This window comes from Ambystoma mexicanum, chromosome 6p, assembly GCF_040938575.1.
Source record: "Ambystoma mexicanum isolate Mex_15411 chromosome 6p, UKY_AmexF1_1, whole genome shotgun sequence".
NCBI lineage: Eukaryota > Metazoa > Chordata > Amphibia > Caudata > Ambystomatidae > Ambystoma > Ambystoma mexicanum.
Genome location: NC_090935.1, coordinates 477,051,240 through 477,071,875, shown reverse-complemented (window position 1 = coordinate 477,071,875; position 20,636 = coordinate 477,051,240).

Sequence of the window (20,636 nt, the reverse complement as noted above, 5' to 3'; positions counted from 1 at the left end):
GACGAAAGTACTGACTTAGAACAGGCAGGACAATGCTAGCAATATGCAGGACAGCAGTGATGAAAGTACTGACTTAGAACATGAAGGGCAGCAGTGACAAAAGTATTGACCTAGAACAATAGGACAATGCTAGTAATATGCAGGACAGCAGTGAGAAAAGTATTGGCTTAGAACATGAAGGACAGCAGTGAGAAAAGTATTGACTTAGAACATGAAGGACAGCAGTGACAAAGTATTGGTTTCTAACATGAAGGACAGCAGTGACAAAAGTATTGACTTAGAGCAAGCAGGACAAGGCTAGTAATATGCAGGACAATGGTGACAAAGGTACTGACTTAGAATGTGCAGGACAATGCTAGCAATATGCAGGACAGCGGTGACAAAGGTACTGACTTAGAACGTGCAGGACAATGCTAGCAATATGCAGGACAGCAGTGACAAAGGTACTGACTTAGAAAATGCAGGACAATGCTAGCAATATTCAGGACAGCAGTGACAAAGGTACTGACTTTGAACATGAAGGACAGCAGTGACAAAAGTATTGGCTTAGAACATGAAGGACAGCCGTGACAAAAGTATTGACTTTGAGAAAGCAGGACCAGGCTAGCAATATGAAGGACAACGATGACAAAGGTACTGACTTAGAATGTGCAGGACAATGCTAGCAATATGCAGGACAGCAGTGACAAAGGTACTGACTTAGAACGTCCAGGACAATGCTAGCAATATGCAGGACAGCAGTGACAAAGGTACTGACTTAGAACATGCAGGACAATGCTAGCAATATGCAGGACAGCAGTGACAAAGGTACTGACTTATAATGTGCAGAACAATGCTAGCAATATGCAGGACAGTGTTGACAAAGGTACTGACTTAGAACATGCAGGACAATGCTAGCAATATGCAGGACAGCAGTGATGAAAGTACTGACTTAGAACATGATGGACAGTGGTGACAAAGGTACTGACTTAGAATTTGCAGGACAATGCTAGGAATATGCAGGACAGCAGTGACAAAGGTACTGACTTAGAACATGCAGGACAATGCTAGCAATATGCAGGACAGCAATGACGAAAGTACTGACTTAGAACATGCAGGACAATGCTAGCAATATGCAGGACAGCAGTGATGAAAGTACTGATTTAGAACTTGAAGGACAGCAGTGACAAAAGTATTGACCTAGAATAATAGGACAATACTTGTAATATGCAGGACAGCAGTGAGAAAAGTATTGGTTTAGAACATGAAGGACAGCAGTGACAAAAGTATTGGCTTTGAACATGAAGGACAGCAGTGACATAAGTATTGACTTAGAGCAAGCAGGACAAGGCTAGCAATATGCAGGGCAGCGGTGACAAAGGTACTGACTTAGAACGTGCAGGACAATGCTATCAATATGCAGGACAGCAGTGACAAAGGTACTGATTTAGAACATGCAGGACAATGCTAGCAATATGCAGGACAGCAGTGACGAAAGTACTGACTTAGAACATGCAGGACAATGCTAGCAATATGCAGGACAGCAGTGACGAAAGTACTGACTTAGAACAAGCAGGACAATGCTAGTAATATGCAGGACAGCAGTAAGGAAAATATTGGCTTTGAACATGAAGGACAGTGGTGACAAAAGTATTGGCTTAGAACATGAAGGACAGCGGTGACAAAAGTATTGGCTTAGAACATGAAGGACAGCAATGACATAAGTATTGACTTAGAGCAAGCAGGACAAGGCTAGCAATATGCAGGGCAGCGGTGACAAAGGTACTGACTTAGAACGTGCAGGACAATGCTATCAATATGCAGGACAGCAGTGACAGAGGTACTGACTTAGAATGTGCAGGACAATGCTAGCAATATGCAGGACAGCGGTGACAAAGGTACTGACTTAGAACGTGCAGGACAATGCTAGCAATATGCAGGACAGTGTTGACAAAGGTACTGATTTAGAACATGCAGGACAATGCTAGCAATATGCAGGACAGCAGTGACAAAGGTACTGACTTAGAACATGCAGGACAATGCTAGCAATATGCAGGACAGCAATGACGAAAGTACTGACTTAGAACATGCAGGACAATGCTAGCAATATGCAGGACAGCAGTGATGAAAGTACTGATTTAGAACATGAAGGACAGCAGTGACAATGTATTGACCTAGAATAATAGGACAATGCTAGTAATATGCAGGACAGCAGTGAGAAATGTATTGGCTTAGAACATGAAGGACAGCAGTGACAAAAGTATTGGCTTTGAACATGAAGGACAGCAGTGACATAAGTATTGACTTAGAGCAAGCAGGACAAGGCTAGCAATATGCAGGGCAGCGGTGACAAAGGTACTGACTTAGAACGTGCAGGACAATGCTATCAATATGCAGGACAGCAGTGACAAAGGTACTGATTTAGAACATGCAGGAAAATGCTAGCAATATGCAGGACAGCATGACGAAAGTACTGACTTAGAAAATGCAGGACAATGCTAGCAATATGCAGGACAGCAGTGACAAAGGTACTGACTTAGAATGTGCAGGACAATGCTAGCAATATGCAGGACAGCAATGACAAAAGTACTGACTTAGAACAGGTAGGACAATGCTAGCAAATGCAGGACAGCAGTGATGAAAGTACTGACTTAGAACATGAAGGGCAGCAGTGACAAAAGTATTGACCTAGAACAATAGGACAATGCTAGTAATATGCAGGACAGCAGTGAGAAAGTACTGACTTAGAACATGAAGGACAGTGGTGACAAAGGTACTGACTTAGCACGTGCAGGACAATGCTAGCAATATGCAGGACAGCAGTGACAAAGGACTGACTTAGAACATGCAGGACAATGCTAGCAATATGCAGGACAGCAATGACAAAAGTACTGACTTAGAACAGGTAGGACAATGCTAGCAAATGCAGGACCGCAGTGATGAAAGTACTGACTTAGAACATGAAGGGCAGCAGTGACAAAAGTATTGACCTAGAACAATAGGACAATGCTAGTAATATGCAGGACAGCAGTGAGAAAGGTATTGGCTTAGAACATGAAGGACAGCAGTTAGAAAAGTATTGGCTTCGAACATGAAGGACAGCAGTGACATAAGTATTAACTTAGAACATGAAGGACAGCCCTGACAAAAGTATTGACTTAGAGAAAGCAGGACAAGGCTAGCAATATGCAGGACAACGGTGACAAAGGTACTGACTTAGAATGTTCAGGACAATGCTAGCAATATGCAGGACAGCGGTGACAAAGGTACTGACTTAGAACGTGCAGGACAATGCTAGCAATATGCAGGACAGCAGTGACAAATGTACTGACTTAGAACATGCAGGACAATGCTAGCAATATGCAGGACAGCAGTGACAAAGGTACTGACTTAGAACATGCAGGACAATGCTAGCAATATGCAGGACAGCAGTGACAAAGGTACTGACTTAGAACATGCAGGACAATGCTAGCAATATGCAGGACAGCAATGACGAAAGTACTGACTTAGAACATGCAGGACAATGCTAGCAATATGCAGGACAGCAGTGATGAAAGTACTGATTTAGAACATGAAGGACAGCAGTGACAAAAGTATTGACCTAGAATAATAGGACAATGCTAGTAATATGCAGGACAGCAGTGAGAAAAGTATTGGCTTAGAACATGAAGGACAGCAGTGACAAAAGTATTGGCTTCGAACATGAAGGACAGCAATGCCATAAGTATTGACTTAGAGCAAGCAGGACAAGGCTAGCAATATGCAGGGCAGCGGTGACAAAGGTACTGACTTAGAACGTGCAGGACAATGCTATCAATATGCAGGACAGCAGTGACAAAGGTACTGACTTAGAACATGCTGGAAAATGCTAGCAATATGCAGGACAGCAGTGACGAAAGTACTGACTTAGAACATGCAGGACAATGCTAGAAATATGCAGGACAGCAGTGATGAAAGTACTGACTTAGAACATGAAGAACAGCAGTAACAAAAGTATTGACTTAGAACAAGCAGGACAATGCTAGTAATATGCAGGACAGCAGTAAGGAAAATATTGGCTTTGAACATGATGGACAGCGGTGACAAAAGTATTGGCTTAGAACATGAAGGACAGCGGTGACAAAAGTATTGGCTTAGAAAATGAAGGACAGTCGTGACAAAAGTATTGACTTAGAGAAAGCAGGACAAGGCTAGCAATATGCAGGACAACGATGACAAAGGTACTGACTTAGAATGTGCAGGACAATGCTAGCAATATGCAGGACAGCAGTGACAAAGGTACTGACTTAGAACATGCAAGACAATGCTAGCAATATGCAGGACAGCAGTGACAAAGGTACTGGCTTAGAACATGCAGGACAATGCTAGCAGTATGCAGGACAGCAGTGACAAAGGTACTGACTTAGAATGTGCAGGACAATGCTAGCAATATGCAGGACAGTGTTGACAAAGGTACTGACTTAGAACATGCAGGACAATGCTAGCAATATGCAGGACAGCAGTGATGAAAGTACTGATTTAGAACATGATGGACAGTGGTGACAAAGGTACTGACTTAGAATGTGCAGGACAATGCTAGCAATATGCAGGACAGGAGTGACAAAGGTACTGAATTAAAACATGCAGGACAATGCTATCAATATGCAGGACAGCAGTGACGAAAGTACTGACTTAGAACATGCAGGACAATGCTAGCAATATGCAGGACAGCAGTGATGAAAGTACTGACTTAGAACATGAAGGACAGCAGTGACAAAAGTATTGACCTAGAATAATAGGACAATGCTAGTAATATGCAGGACAGCAGTGAGAAAAGCATTGGCTTAGAACATGAAGGACAGCAGTGACAAAAGTATTGGCTTTGAACATGAAGGACAGCAGTGACATAAGTATTGGCTTAGAGCAAGCAGGACAAGGTTAGCAAAATGCAGGGCAGCAGTGACAAAGGTACTGACTTAGAACGTGCAGGACAATGCTATCAATATGCAGGACAGCAGTGACAAAGGTACTGACTTAGAACATGAAGAACAGCAGTAACAAAAGTATTGATTTAGAACAAGCAGGACAATGCTAGTAATATGCAGGACAGCAGTAAGGAAAATATTGGCTTTGAACATGAAGGACAGCGGTGACAAAAGTATTAGCTTAGAACATGAAGGACAGCGGTGACAAAAGTATTGGCTTAGAACATGAAGGACAGCAATGACATAAGTATTGACTTAGAGCAAGCAGGACAAGGCTAGCAATATGCAGGGCAGCGGTGACAAAGGTACTTACTTAGAATGTGCAGGGCAATGCTAGCAATATGCAGGACAGCAGTGACTAAGGTACTGATTTAGAACGTGCAGGACAATGCTAGCAATATGCAGGACAGTGTTGACAAAGGTACTGATTTAGAACATGCAGGACAATGCTACCAATATGCAGGACAGTGTTGACAAAGGTACTGATTTAGAACATGCAGGACAATGCTAGCAATATGCAGGACAGCAGTGATGAAAGTACTGACTTAGAACATGAAGGACAGTGGTGACAAAGGTACTGACTTAGAACGTGCAGGACAATGCTAGCAATATGCAGGACAGCAGTGACAAAGGTACTGACTTAGAACATGCAGGATAATGCTAGCAATATGCAGGACAGCAGTGAAAAAAGTATTGGCTTAGAACATGAAGGACAGCAGTGACAAACGTATTGGCTTCGAACATGAAGGACAGCAATGCCATAAGTATTGACTTAGAGCAAGCAGGACAAGGCTAGCAATATGCAGGACAATGGTGACAAAGGTACTGACTTAGAACATGCTGGAAAATGCTAGCAATATGCATGACAGCAGTGATAAAAGTACTTACTTAGAACATGCAGGACAATGAGAGAAATATGCAGGACAGCAGTGACGAAAGTACTGACTTAGAACATGAAGTACAGCAGTAACAAAAGTATTGACTTAGAACAAGCAGGACAATGCTAGTAATATGCAGGACAGCAGTAAGGAAAATATTGGCTTTGAACATGATGGACAGCGGTGACAAAAGTATTGGCTTAGAACATGAAGGACAGCGGTGACAAAATTATTGGCTTAGAACATGAAGGACAGCCCTGACAAAAGTATTGACTTAGAGAAAGCAGGACAAGGCTAGCAATATACAGGACAACGGTGACAAAGGTACTGACTTAGAATGTGCAGGACAATGCTAGCAATATGCAGGACAGCGGTGACAAAGGTACTGACTTAGAACGTGCAGGACAATGCTAGCAATATGCAGGACAGTGTTGACAAAGGTACTGACTTAGAACATGCAGGACAATGCTAGCAATATGCAGAACAGCAGTGATGAAAGTACTGACTTAGAACATGAAGGACAGTGGTGACAAAGGTACTGACTTAGAACGTGCAGGATAATGCTAGCAATATGCAGGACAGCAGTGACAAAGGTACTGACTTAGAATGTGCAGGACAATGCTAGCAATATGCAGGACAGCAGTGACAAAGGTACTCACTTAGAACGTGCAGGACAATGCTAGCAATATGCAGGACAGCAGTGACAAAGGTACTGACTTAGAACATGCAGGACAATGCTAGCAATATGCAGGACAGCAGTGACAAAGGTACTGACTTAGAATGTGCAGGACAATGCTAGCAATATGCAGGACAGTGTGGACAAAGGTACTGATTTAGAACATGCAGGACAATGCTAGCAATATGCAGGACACCAGTGATGAAAGTACTGACTTAAAACATGAAGGACAGTGGTGACAAAGGTACTGACTTAGAACGTGCAGGACAATGCTAGCAATATGCAGACAGCAATGACAAAGGTACTGACTTAGAACATGCAGGACAATGCTAGCAATATGCAGGACAGCAATGACGAAAGTACTGACTTAGAACAGGCAGGACAATGCTAGCAATATGCAGGACAGCAGTGATGAAAGTACTGACTTAGAACATGAAGGGCAGCAGTGACAAAAGTATTGACCTAGAACAATAGGACAATGCTAGTAATATGCAGGACAGCAGTGAGAAAAGTATTGGCTTAGAACATGAAGGACAGCAGTGAGAAAAGTATTGACTTAGAGCAAGCAGGACAAAGCTAGTAATATGCAGGACAATGGTGACAAAGGTACTGACTTAGAATGTTAGAATGTGCAGGACAATGCTAGCAATATGCAGGACAGCGGTGACAAAGGTACTGACTTAGAACGTGCAGGACAATGCTAGCAATATGCAGGACAGCAGTGACAAAGGTACTGACTTAGAAAATGCAGGACAATGCTAGCAATATTCAGGACAGCAGTGACAAAGGTACTGACTTAGAACATGAAGGACAGCAGTGACAAAAGTATTGGCTTAGAACATGAAGGACAGCGGTGACAAAAGTATTGACTTAGAGAAAGCAGGACAAGGCTAGCAATATGAAGGACAACGATGACAAAGGTACTGACTTAGAATGTGCAGGACAATGCTAGCAATATGCAGGACAGCAGTGACAAAGGTACTGACTTAGAACGTCCAGGACAATGCTAGCAATATGCAGGACAGCAGTGACAAAGGTACTGACTTAGAACATGCAGGACAATGCTAGCAATATGCAGGACAGCAGTGATGAAAGTACTGACTTAGAACATGATGGACAGTGGTGACAAAGGTACTGACTTAGAATGTGCAGGACAATGCTAGGAATATGTAGGACAGCAGTGACAAAGGTACTGACTTAGAACATGCAGGACAATGCTAGCAATATGCAGGACAGCAATGACGAAAGTACTGATTTAGAACTTGAAGGACAGCAGTGACAAAAGTATTGACCTAGAATAATAGGACAATACTTGTAATATGCAGGACAGCAGTGATAAAAGTATTGGTTTAGAACATGAAGGACAGCAGTGACAAAAGTATTGGCTTTGAACATGAAGGACAGCAGTGACATAATTATTGACTTAGAGCAAGCAGGACAATGCTAGCAATATGCAGGACAGCAGTGACGAAAGTACTGACTTCGAACATGCTGGACAATGCTAGCAATATGCAGGACAGCAGTGACGAAAGTACTGACTTAGAACAAGCAGGACAATGCTAGTAATATGCAGGACAGCAGTAAGGAAAATATTGGCTTTGAACATGAAGGACAGTGGTGACAAAAGTATTGGCTTAGAACATGAAGGACAGCGGTGACAAAAGTATTGGCTTAGAACATGAAGGACAGCAATGACATAAGTATTGACTTAGAGCAAGCAGGACAAGGCTAGCAATATGCAGGGCAGCGGTGACAAAGGTACTGACTTAGAACGTGCAGGACAATGCTATCAATATGCAGGACAGCAGTGACAAAGGTACTGATTTAGAATGTGCAGGACAATGCTAGCAATATGCAGGACAGCGGTGACAAAGGTACTGACTTAGAACGTGCAGGACAATGCTAGCAATATGCAGGACAGTGTTGACAAAGGTACTGATTTAGAACATGCAGGACAATGCTAGCAATATGCAGGACAGCAGTGATGAAAGTACTGACTTAGAACAGGTAGGACAATGCTAGCAAATGCAGGACAGCAGTGATGAAAGTACTGACTTAGAACAGGTAGGACAATGCTAGCAAATGCAGGACAGCAGTGATGAAAGTACTGACTTAGAACATGAAGGGCAGCAGTGACAAAAGTATTGACCTAGAACAATAGGACAATGCTAGTAATATGCAGGACAGCAGTGAGAAAGGTATTGGCTTAGAACATGAAGGACAGCATTGAGAAAAGTATTGGCTTCGAACATGAAGGACAGCAGTGACATAAGTATTGACTAAGAACATGAAGGACAGCCCTGACAAAAGTATTGACTTAGAGAAAGCAGGACAAGGCAAGCAATATGCAGGACAACGATGACAAAGGTACTGACTTAGAATGTGCAGGACAATGCTAGCAATATGCAGGACAGCAGTGACAAAGGTACTGACTTAGAACGTCCAGGACAATGCTAGCAATATGCAGGACAGCAGTGACAAAGGTACTGACTTAGAACATGCAGGACAATGCTAGCAATATGCAGGACAGCAGTGATGAAAGTACTGACTTAGAACATGATGGACAGTGGTGACAAAGGTACTGACTTAGAATGTGCAGGACAATGCTAGGAATATGTAGGACAGCAGTGACAAAGGTACTGACTTAGAACATGCAGGACAATGCTAGCAATATGCAGGACAGCAATGACGAAAGTACTGATTTAGAACTTGAAGGACAGCAGTGACAAAAGTATTGACCTAGAATAATAGGACAATACTTGTAATATGCAGGACAGCAGTGATAAAAGTATTGGTTTAGAACATGAAGGACAGCAGTGACAAAAGTATTGGCTTTGAACATGAAGGACAGCAGTGACATAAGTATTGACTTAGAGCAAGCAGGACAATGCTAGCAATATGCAGGACAGCAGTGACGAAAGTACTGACTTCGAACATGCTGGACAATGCTAGCAATATGCAGGACAGCAGTGACGAAAGTACTGACTTAGAACAAGCAGGACAATGCTAGTAATATGCAGGACAGCAGTAAGGAAAATATTGGCTTTGAACATGAAGGACAGTGGTGACAAAAGTATTGGCTTAGAACATGAAGGACAGCGGTGACAAAAGTATTGGCTTAGAACATGAAGGACAGCAATGACATAAGTATTGACTTAGAGCAAGCAGGACAAGGCTAGCAATATGCAGGGCAGCGGTGACAAAGGTACTGACTTAGAACGTGCAGGACAATGCTATCAATATGCAGGACAGCAGTGACAAAGGTACTGATTTAGAATGTGCATGACAATGCTAGCAATATGCAGGACAGCGGTGACAAAGGTACTGACTTAGAACGTGCAGGACAATGCTAGCAATATGCAGGACAGTGTTGACAAAGGTACTGATTTAGAACATGCAGGACAATGCTAGCAATATGCAGGACAGCAGTGATGAAAGTACTGACTTAGAACAGGTAGGACAATGCTAGCAAATGCAGGACAGCAGTGATGAAAGTACTGACTTAGAACAGGTAGGACAATGCTAGCAAATGCAGGACAGCAGTGATGAAAGTACTGACTTAGAACATGAAGGGCAGCAGTGACAAAAGTATTGACCTAGAACAATAGGACAATGCTAGTAATATGCAGGACAGCAGTGAGAAAGGTATTGGCTTAGAACATGAAGGACAGCATTGAGAAAAGTATTGGCTTCGAACATGAAGGACAGCAGTGACAAAAGTATTGACTAAGAACATGAAGGACAGCCCTGACAAAAGTATTGACTTAGAGAAAGCAGGACAAGGCAAGCAATATGCAGGACAACGGTGACAAATGTACTGACTTAGAATGTGCAGGACAATGCTATCAATATGCAGGACAGCGGTGACAAAGGTACTGACTTAGAACATGCAGGACAATGCTAGCAATATGCAGGACAGCAGTGACAAAGGTACTGACTTAGAACATGCAGGACAATGCTAGCAATATGCAGGACAGCAGTGACAAAGGTACTGACTTAGAACATGCAGGACAATGCTAGCAATATGCAGGACAGCAATGACGAAAGTACTGACTTAGAACATGCAGGACAATGCTAGCAATATGCAGGACAGCAGTGATGAAAGTACTGATTTAGAACATGAAGGACAGCAGTGACAAAAGTATTGACCTAGAATAATAGGACAATGCTAGTAATATGCAGGACAGCAGTGAGAAAAGTATTGGCTTAGAACATGAAGGACAGCAGTGACAAAAGTATTGGCTTTGAACATGAAGGACAGCAGTGACATAAGTATTGACTTAGAGCAAGCAGGACAAGGCTAGCAATATGCAGGGCAGCGGTGACAAAGGTACTGATTTAGAACGTGCAGGACAATGCTATCAATATGCAGGACAGCAGTGACAAAGGTACTGATTTAGAACATGCAGGAAAATGCTAGCAATATGCAGGACAGCATGACGAAAGTACTGACTTAGAAAATGCAGGACAATGCTAGCAATATGCAGGACAGCAGTGACAAAGGTACTGACTTAGAATGTGCAGGACAATGCTAGCAATATGCAGGACAGCGGTGACAAAGGTACTGACTTAGAACGTGCAGGACAATGCTAGCAATATGCAGGACAGTGTTGACAAAGGTACTAATTTAGAACATGCAGGACAATGCTAGTAATATGCAGGACAGTAGTGATGAAAGTACTGACTTAGAACATGAAGGACAGTGGTGACAAAGGTACTGACTTAGCACGTGCAGGAGAATGCTAGCAATATGCAGGACAGCAGTGACAAAGGACTGACTTAGAACATGCAGGACAATGCTAGCAATATGCAGGACAGCAATGACGAAAGTACTGACTTAGAACAGGTAGGACAATGCTAGCAAATGCAGGACAGCAGTGATGAAAGTACTGACTTAGAACATGAAGGGCAGCAGTGACAAAAGTATTGACCTAGAACAATAGGACAATGCTAGTAATATGCAGGACAGCAGTGAGAAAGGTATTGGCTTAGAACATGAAGGACAGCAGTTAGAAAAGTATTGGCCTCGAACATGAAGGACAGCAGTGACATAAGTATTAACTTAGAACATGAAGGACAGCCCTGACAAAAGTATTGACTTAGAGAAAGCAGGACAAGGCTAGCAATATGCAGGACAACGGTGACAAAGGTACTGACTTAGAATGTTCAGGACAATGCTAGCAATATGCAGGACAGCGGTGACAAAGGTACTGACTTAGAACGTGCAGGACAATGCTAGCAATATGCAGGACAGCAGTGACAAATATACTGACTTAGAACATGCAGGACAATGCTAGCAATATGCAGGACAGCAGTGACAAAGGTACTGACTTAGAACATGCAGGACAATGCTAGCAATATGCAGGACAGCAATGACGAAAGTACTGACTTAGAACATGCAGGACAATGCTAGCAATATGCAGGACAGCAGTGATGAAAGTACTGATTTAGAACATGAAGGACAGCAGTGACAAAAGTATTGACCTAGAATAATAGGACAATGCTAGTAATATGCAGGACAGCAGTGAGAAAAATATTGGCTTAGAACATGAAGGACAGCAGTGACAAAAGTATTGGCTTTGAACATGAAGGACAGCAGTGACAAAAGTATTGACCTAGAACAATAGGACAATGCTAGTAATATGCAGGACAGCAGTGAGAAAAGTATTGGCTTAGAACATGAAGGACAGCAGTGAGAAAAGTATTGACTTAGAACATGAAGGACAGCAGTGACAAAAGTATTGGCTTCGAACATGAAGGACAGCAGTGACAAAAGTATTGACTTAGAGCAAGCAGGACAAGGCTAGTAATATGCAGGACAATGGTGACAAAGGTACTGACTTAGAATGTGCAGGACAATGCTAGCAATATGCAGGACAGCGGTGACAAAGGTACTGACTTAGAACGTGCAGGACAATGCTAGCAATATGCAGGACAGCAGTGACAAAGGTACTGACTTAGAAAATGCAGGACAATGCTAGCAATATTCAGGACAGCAGTGACAAAGGTACTGACTTAGAACATGAAGGACAGCAGTGACAAAAGTATTGGCTTAGAACATGAAGGACAGCCGTGACAAAAGTATTGACTTAGAGAAAGCAGGACAAGGCTAGCAATATGAAGGACAACGATGACAAAGGTACTGACTTAGAATGTGCAGGACAATGCTAGCAATATGCAGGACAGCAGTGACAAAGGTACTGACTTAGAACGTCCAGGACAATGCTAGCAATATGCAGGACAGCAGTGACAAAGGTACTGACTTAGAACATGCAGGACAATGCTAGCAATATGCAGGACAGCAGTGAGAAAAGTATTGGCTTAGAACATGAAGGACAGCAGTGACAAAAGAATTGGCTTCGAACATGAAGGACAGCAATGCCATAAGTATTGACTTACAGCAAGCAGGACAAGGCTAGCAATATGCAGGGCACCGGTGACAAAGGTACTGACTTAGAACATGCTGGAAAATGCTAGCAATATGCATGACAGCATTGATGAAAGTACTGACTTAGAACATGCAGGACAATGAGAGAAATATGCAGGACAGCAGTGACGAAAGTACTGACTTAGAACATGAAGAACAGCAGTAACAAAAGTATTGACTTAGAGAAAGCAGGACAAGGCTAGCAATATACAGGACAACGGTGACAAAGGTACTGACTTAGAATGTGCAGGACAATGCTAGCAATATGCAGGACAGCAGTGACAAAGGTACTGACTTAGAATGTGCAGGACAATGCTAGCAATATGCAGGACAGTGTGGACAAAGGTACTGATTTAGAACATGCAGGACAATGCTAGCAATATGCAGGACACCAGTGATGAAAGTACTGACTTAAAACATGAAGGACAGTGGTGACAAAGGTACTGACTTAGAACGTGCAGGACAATGCTAGTAATATGCAGACAGCAATGACAAAGGTACTGACTTAGAACATGCAGGACAATGCTAGCAATATGCAGGACAGCAATGACGAAAGTACTGACTTAGAACAGGCAGGACAATGCTAGCAATATGCAGGACAGCAGTGATGAAAGTACTGACTTAGAACATGAAGGGCAGCAGTGACAAAAGTATTGACCTAGAACAATAGGACAATGCTAGTAATATGCAGGACAGCAGTGAGAAAAGTATTGGCTTAGAACATGAAGGACAGCAGTGAGAAAAGTATTGACTTAGAACATGAAGGACAGCAGTGACAAAAGTATTGGCTTAGAGCAAGCAGGACAAGGCTAGTAATATGCAGGACAATGGTGACAAAGGTACTGACTTAGAATGTTAGAATGTGCAGGACAATGCTAGCAATATGCAGGACAGCGGTGACAAAGGTACTGACTTAGAACGTGCAGGACAATGCTAGCAATATGCAGGACAGCAGTGACAAAAGTACTGACTTAGAAAATGCAGGACAATGCTAGCAATATTCAGGACAGCAGTGACAAAGGTACTGACTTAGAACATGAAGGACAGCATTGACAAAAGTATTGGCTTAGAACATGAAGGACAGCCGTGACAAAAGTATTGACTTAGAGAAAGCAGGACAAGGCTAGCAATATGAAGGACAACGATGACAAAGGTACTGACTTAGAATGTGCAGGACAATGCTAGCAATATGCAGGACAGCAGTGACAAAGGTACTGACTTAGAACGTCCAGGACAATGCTAGCAATATGCAGGACAGCAGTGACAAAGGTACTGACTTAGAACATGCAGGACAATGCTAGCAATATGCAGGACAGCAGTGACAAAGGTACTGACTTATAATGTGCAGAACAATGCTAGCAATATGCAGGACAGTGTTGACAAAGGTACTGACTTAGAACATGCAGGACAATGCTAGCAATATGCAGGACAGCAGTGATGAAAGTACTGACTTAGAACATGATGGACAGCAGTGACAAAGGTACTGACTTAGAACATGCAGGACAATGCTAGCAATATGCAGGACAGCAATGACGAAAGTACTGACTTAGAACATGCAGGACAATGCTAGCAATATGCAGGACAGCAGTGACAAAAGTACTGACTTAGAAAATGCAGGACAATGCTAGCAATATTCAGGACAGCAGTGATGAAAGTACTGATTTAGAACTTGAAGGACAGCAGTCACAAAAGTATTGACCTAGAATAATAGGACAATTCTTGTAATATGCAGGACAGCAGTGAGAAAAGTATTGGTTTAGAACATGAAGGACAGCAGTGACAAAAGTATTGGCTTTGAACATGAAGGACAGCAGTGACATAAGTATTGACTTAGAGCAAGCAGGACAATGCTAGCAATATGCAGGACAGCAGTGACGAAAGTACTGACTTCGAACATGCTGGACAATGCTAGCAATATGCAGGACAGCAGTGACGAAAGTACTGACTTAGAACAAGCAGGACAATGCTAGTAATATGCAGGACAGCAGTAAGGAAAATATTGGCTTTGAACATGAAGGACAGTGGTGACAAAAGTATTGGCTTAGAACATGAAGGACAGCGGTGACAAAAGTATTGGCTTAGAACATGAAGGACAGCAATGACATAAGTATTGACTTAGAGCAAGCAGGACAAGGCTAGCAATATGCAGGACAGCGGTGACAAAGGTACTGACTTAGAACGTGCAGGACAATGCTATCAATATGCAGGACAGCAGTGACAAAGGTACTGATTTAGAATGTGCAGGACAATGCTAGCAATATGCAGGACAGCGGTGACAAAGGTACTGACTTAGAACGTGCAGGACAATGCTAGCAATATGCAGGACAGTGTTGACAAAGGTACTGATTTAGAACATGCACGACAATGCTAGCAATATGCAGGACAGCAGTGATGAAAGTACTGACTTAGAACAGGTAGGACAATGCTAGCAAATGCAGGACAGCAGTGATGAAAGTACTGACTTAGAACAGGTAGGACAATGCTAGCAAATGCAGGACAGCAGTGATGAAAGTACTGACTTAGAACATGAAGGGCAGCAGTGACAAAAGTATTGACCTAGAACAATAGGACAATGCTAGTAATATGCAGGACAGCAGTGAGAAAGGTATTGGCTTAGAACATGAAGGACAGCATTGAGAAAAGTATTGGCTTCGAACATGAAGGACAGCAGTGACATAAGTATTGACTAAGAACATGAAGGACAGCCCTGACAAAAGTATTGACTTAGAGAAAGCAGGACAAGGCAAGCAATATGCAGGACAACGGTGACAAATGTACTGACTTAGAACATGCAGGACAATGCTAGCAATATGCAGGACAGCAGTGACAAAGGTACTGACTTGGAACATGCAGGACAATGCTAGCAATATGCAGGACAGCAGTGACAAAGGTACTGACTTAGAACATGCTGGACAATGCTAGCAATATGCAGGACAGCAGTGACAAAGGTACTGACTTAGAACATGCAGGACAATGCTAGCAATATGCAGGACAGCAATGACGAAAGTACTGACTTAGAACATGCAGGACAATGCTAGCAATATGCAGGACAGCAGTGATGAAAGTACTGATTTAGAACATGAAGGACAGCAGTGACAAAAGTATTGACCTAGAATAATAGGACAATGCTAGTAATATGCAGGACAGCAGTGAGAAAAGTATTGGCTTAGGACATGAAGGACAGCAGTGACAAAAGTATTGGCTTTGAACATGAAGGACAGCAGTGACATAAGTATTGACTTAGAGCAAGCAGGACAAGGCTAGCAATATGCAGGGCAGCGGTGACAAAGGTACTGATTTAGAACGTGCAGGACAATGCTATCAATATGCAGGACAGCAGTGACAAAGGTACTGATTTAGAACATGCAGGAAAATGCTAGCAATATGCAGGACAGCATGACGAAAGTACTGACTTAGAAAATGCAGGACAATGCTAGCAATATGCAGGACAGCAGTGACAAAGGTACTGACTTAGAATGTGCAGGACAAAGCTAGCAATATGCAGGACAGCGGTGACAAAGGTACTGACTTAGAACGTGCAGGACAATGCTAGCAATATGCAGGACAGTGTTGACAAAGGTACTAATTTAGAACATGCAGGACAATGCTAGTAATATGCAGGACAGCAGTGATGAAAGTACTGACTTAGAACATGAAGGACAGTGGTGACAAAGGTACTGACTTAGCACGTGCAGGGCAATGCTAGCAATATGCAGGACAGCAGTGACAAAGGACTGACTTAGAACATGCAGGACAATGCTAGCAATATGCAGGACAGCAATGACGAAAGTACTGACTTAGAACAGGTAGGACAATGCTAGCAAATGCAGGACAGCAGTGATGAAAGTACTGACTTAGAACATGAAGGGCAGCAGTGACAAAAGTATTGACCTAGAACAATAGGACAATGCTAGTAATATGCAGGACAGCAGTGAGAAAGGTATTGGCTTAGAACATGAAGGACAGCAGTTAGAAAAGTATTGGCTTCGAACATGAAGGACAGCAGTGACATAAGTATTAACTTAGAACATGAAGGACAGCCCTGACAAAAGTATTGACTTAGAGAAAGCAGGACAAGGCTAGCAATATGCAGGACAACGGTGACAAAGGTACTGACTTAGAATGTTCAGGACAATGCTAGCAATATGCAGGACAGCGGTGACAAAGGTACTGACTTAGAACGTGCAGGACAATGCTAGCAATATGCAGGACAGCAGTGACAAATGTACTGACTTAGAACATGCAGGACAATGCTAGCAATATGCAGGACAGCAGTGACAAAGGTACTGACTTAGAACATGCAGGACAATGCTAGCAATATGCAGGACAGCAATGACGAAAGTACTGACTTAGAACATGCAGGACAATGCTAGCAATATGCAGGACAGCAGTGATGAAAGTACTGATTTAGATCATGAAGGACAGCAGTGACAAAAGTATTGACCTAGAATAATAGGACAATGCTAGTAATATGCAGGACAGCAGTGAGAAAAGAATTGGCTTAGAACATGAAGGACAGCAGTGACAAAAGTATTGACCTAGAACAATAGGACAATGCTAGTAATATGCAGGACAGCAGTGAGAAAAGTATTGGCTTAGAACATGAAGGACAGCAGTGAGAAAAGTATTGACTTAGAACATGAAGGACAGCAGTGACAAAAGTATTGGCTTCGAACATGAAGGACAGCAGTGACAAAAGTATTGAATTAGAGCAAGCAGGACAAGGCTAGTAATATGCAGGACAATGGTGACAAAGGTACTGACTTAGAATGTGCAGGACAATGCTAGCAATATGCAGGACAGCGGTGACAAAGGTACTGACTTAGAACGTGCAGGACAATGCTAGCAATATGCAGGACAGCAGTGATAAAGGTACTGACTTAGAAAATGCAGGACAATGCTAGCAATATTCAGGACAGCAGTGACAAAGGTACTGACTTAGAACATGAAGGACAGCAGTGACAAAAGTATTGGCTTAGAACATGAAGGACAGCCGTGACAAAAGTATTGACTTCGAGAAAGCAGGACAAGGCTAGCAATATGAAGGACAACGATGACAAAGGTACTGACTTAGAATGTGCAGGACAATGCTAGCAATATGCAGGACAGCAGTGACAAAGGTACTGACTTAGAACGTCCAGGACAATGCTAGCAATATGCAGGACAGCAGTGACAAAGGTACTGACTTAGAACATGCAGGACAATGCTAGCAATATGCAGGATAGCAGTGACAAAGGTACTGACTTATAATGTGCAGAACAATGCTAGCCATATGCAGGACAGTGTTGACAAAGGTACTGACTTAGAACATGCAGGACAATGCTAGCAATATGCAGGACAGCAGTGATGAAAGTACTGACTTAGAACATGATGGACAGTGGTGACAAAGGTACTGACTTAGAATGTGCAGGACAATGCTAGGAATATGCAGGACAGCAGTGACAAAGGTACTGACTTAGAACATGCAGGACAATGCTAGCAATATGCAGGACAGCAATGACGAAAGTACTGACTTAGAACATGCAGGACAATGCTAGCAATATGCAGGACAGCAGTGATGAAAGTACTGATTTAGAACTTGAAGGACAGCAGTGACAAAAGTATTGACCTAGAATAATAGGACAATACTTGTAATATGCAGGACAGCAGTGAGAAAAGTATTGGTTTAGAACATGAAGGACAGCAGTGACAAAAGTATTGGCTTTGAACATGAAGGACAGCAGTGACATAAGTATTGACTTAGAGCAAGCAGGACAAGGCTAGCAATATGCAGGGCAGCGGTGACAAAGGTACTGACTTAGAAAATGCAGGACAATGCTATCAATATGCAGGACAGCAGTGACAAAGGTACTGATTTAGAACATGCAGGACAATGCTAGCAATAGGCAGGACAGCAGTGACGAAAGTACTGACTTAGAACACGCAGGACAATGCTAGCAATATGCAGGACAGCAGTGACGAAAGTACTGACTTAGAACAAGCAGGACAATGCTAGTAATATGCAGGACAGCAGTAAGGAAAATATTGGCTTTGAACATGAAGGACAGCAATGACATAAGTATTGACTTAGAGCAAGCAGGACAAGGCTAGCAATATGCAGGGCAGCAGTGACAAAGGTACTGACTTAGAACGTGCAGGACAATGCTATCAATATGCAGGACAGCAGTGACAAAGGTACTGACTTAGAATGTGCAGGACAATGCTAGCAATATGCAGGACAGCAGTGACAAAGGTACTGACTTAGAACGTGCAGGACAATGCTAGCAATATGCAGGACAGTGTTGACAAAGGTACTGATTTAGAACATGCAGGACAATGCTAGCAATATGCAGGACAGCAGTGATGAAAGTACTGACTTAGAACAGGTAGGACAATGCTAGCAAATGCAGGACAGCAGTGATGAAAGTACTGACTTAGAACAGGTAGGACAATGCTAGCAAATGCAGGACAGCAGTGATGAAAGTACTGACTTAGAACATGAAGGGCAGCAGTGACAAAAGTATTGACCTAGAACAATAGGACAATGCTAGTAATATGCAGGACAGCAGTGAGAAAGGTATTGGCTTAGAACATGAAGGACAGCATTGAGAAAAGTATTGACTTAGAACATGAAGGACAGCAGTGACAAAAGTATTGGCTTCGAACATGAAGGACAGCAGTGACAAAAGTATTGAATTAGAGCAAGCAGGACAAGGCTAGTAATATGCAGGACAATGGTGACAAAGGTACTGACTTAGAATGTGCAGGACAATGCTAGCAATATGCAGGACAGCGGTGACAAAGGTACTGACTTAGAACGTGCAGGACAATGCTAGCAATATGCAGGACAGCAGTGACAAAGGTACTGACTTAGAAAATGCAGGACAATGCTAGCAATATTCAGGACAGCAGTGACAAAGGTACTGACTTAGAACATGAAGGACAGCAGTGACAAAAGAATTGGCTTAGAACATGAAGGACAGCCGTGACAAAAGTATTGACTTCGAGAAAGCAGGACAAGGCTAGCAATATGAAGGCCAACGATGACAAAGGTACTGACTTAGAATGTGCAGGACAATGCTAGCAATATGCAGGACAGCAGTGACAAAGGTACTGACTTAGAACGTCCAGGACAATGCTAGCTATATGCAGGACAGCAGTGACAAAGGTACTGACTTAGAACATGCAGGACAATGCTAGCAATATGCAGGACAGCAGTGACAAAGGTACTGACTTATAATGTGCAGAACAATGCTAGCCATATGCAGGACAGTGTTGACAAAGGTACTGACTTAGAACATGCAGGACAATGCTAGCAATATGCAGGACAGCAGTGATGAAAGTACTGACTTAGAACATGATGGACAGTGGTGACAAAGGTACTGACTTAGAATGTGCAGGACAATGCTAGGAATATGCAGGACAGCAGTGACAAAGGTACTGACTTAGAACATGCAGGACAATGCTAGCAATATGCAGGACAGCAATGACGAAGGTACTGACTTAGAACATGCAGGACAATGCTAGCAATATGCAGGACAGCAGTGATGAAAGTACTGATTTAGAACTTGAAGGACAGCAGTGACAAAAGTATTGACCTAGAATAATAGGACAATACTTGTAATATGCAGGACAGCAGTGAGAAAAGTATTGGTTTAGAACATGAAGGACAGCAGTGACAAAAGTATTGGCTTTGAACATGAAGGACAGCAGTGACATAAGTATTGACTTAG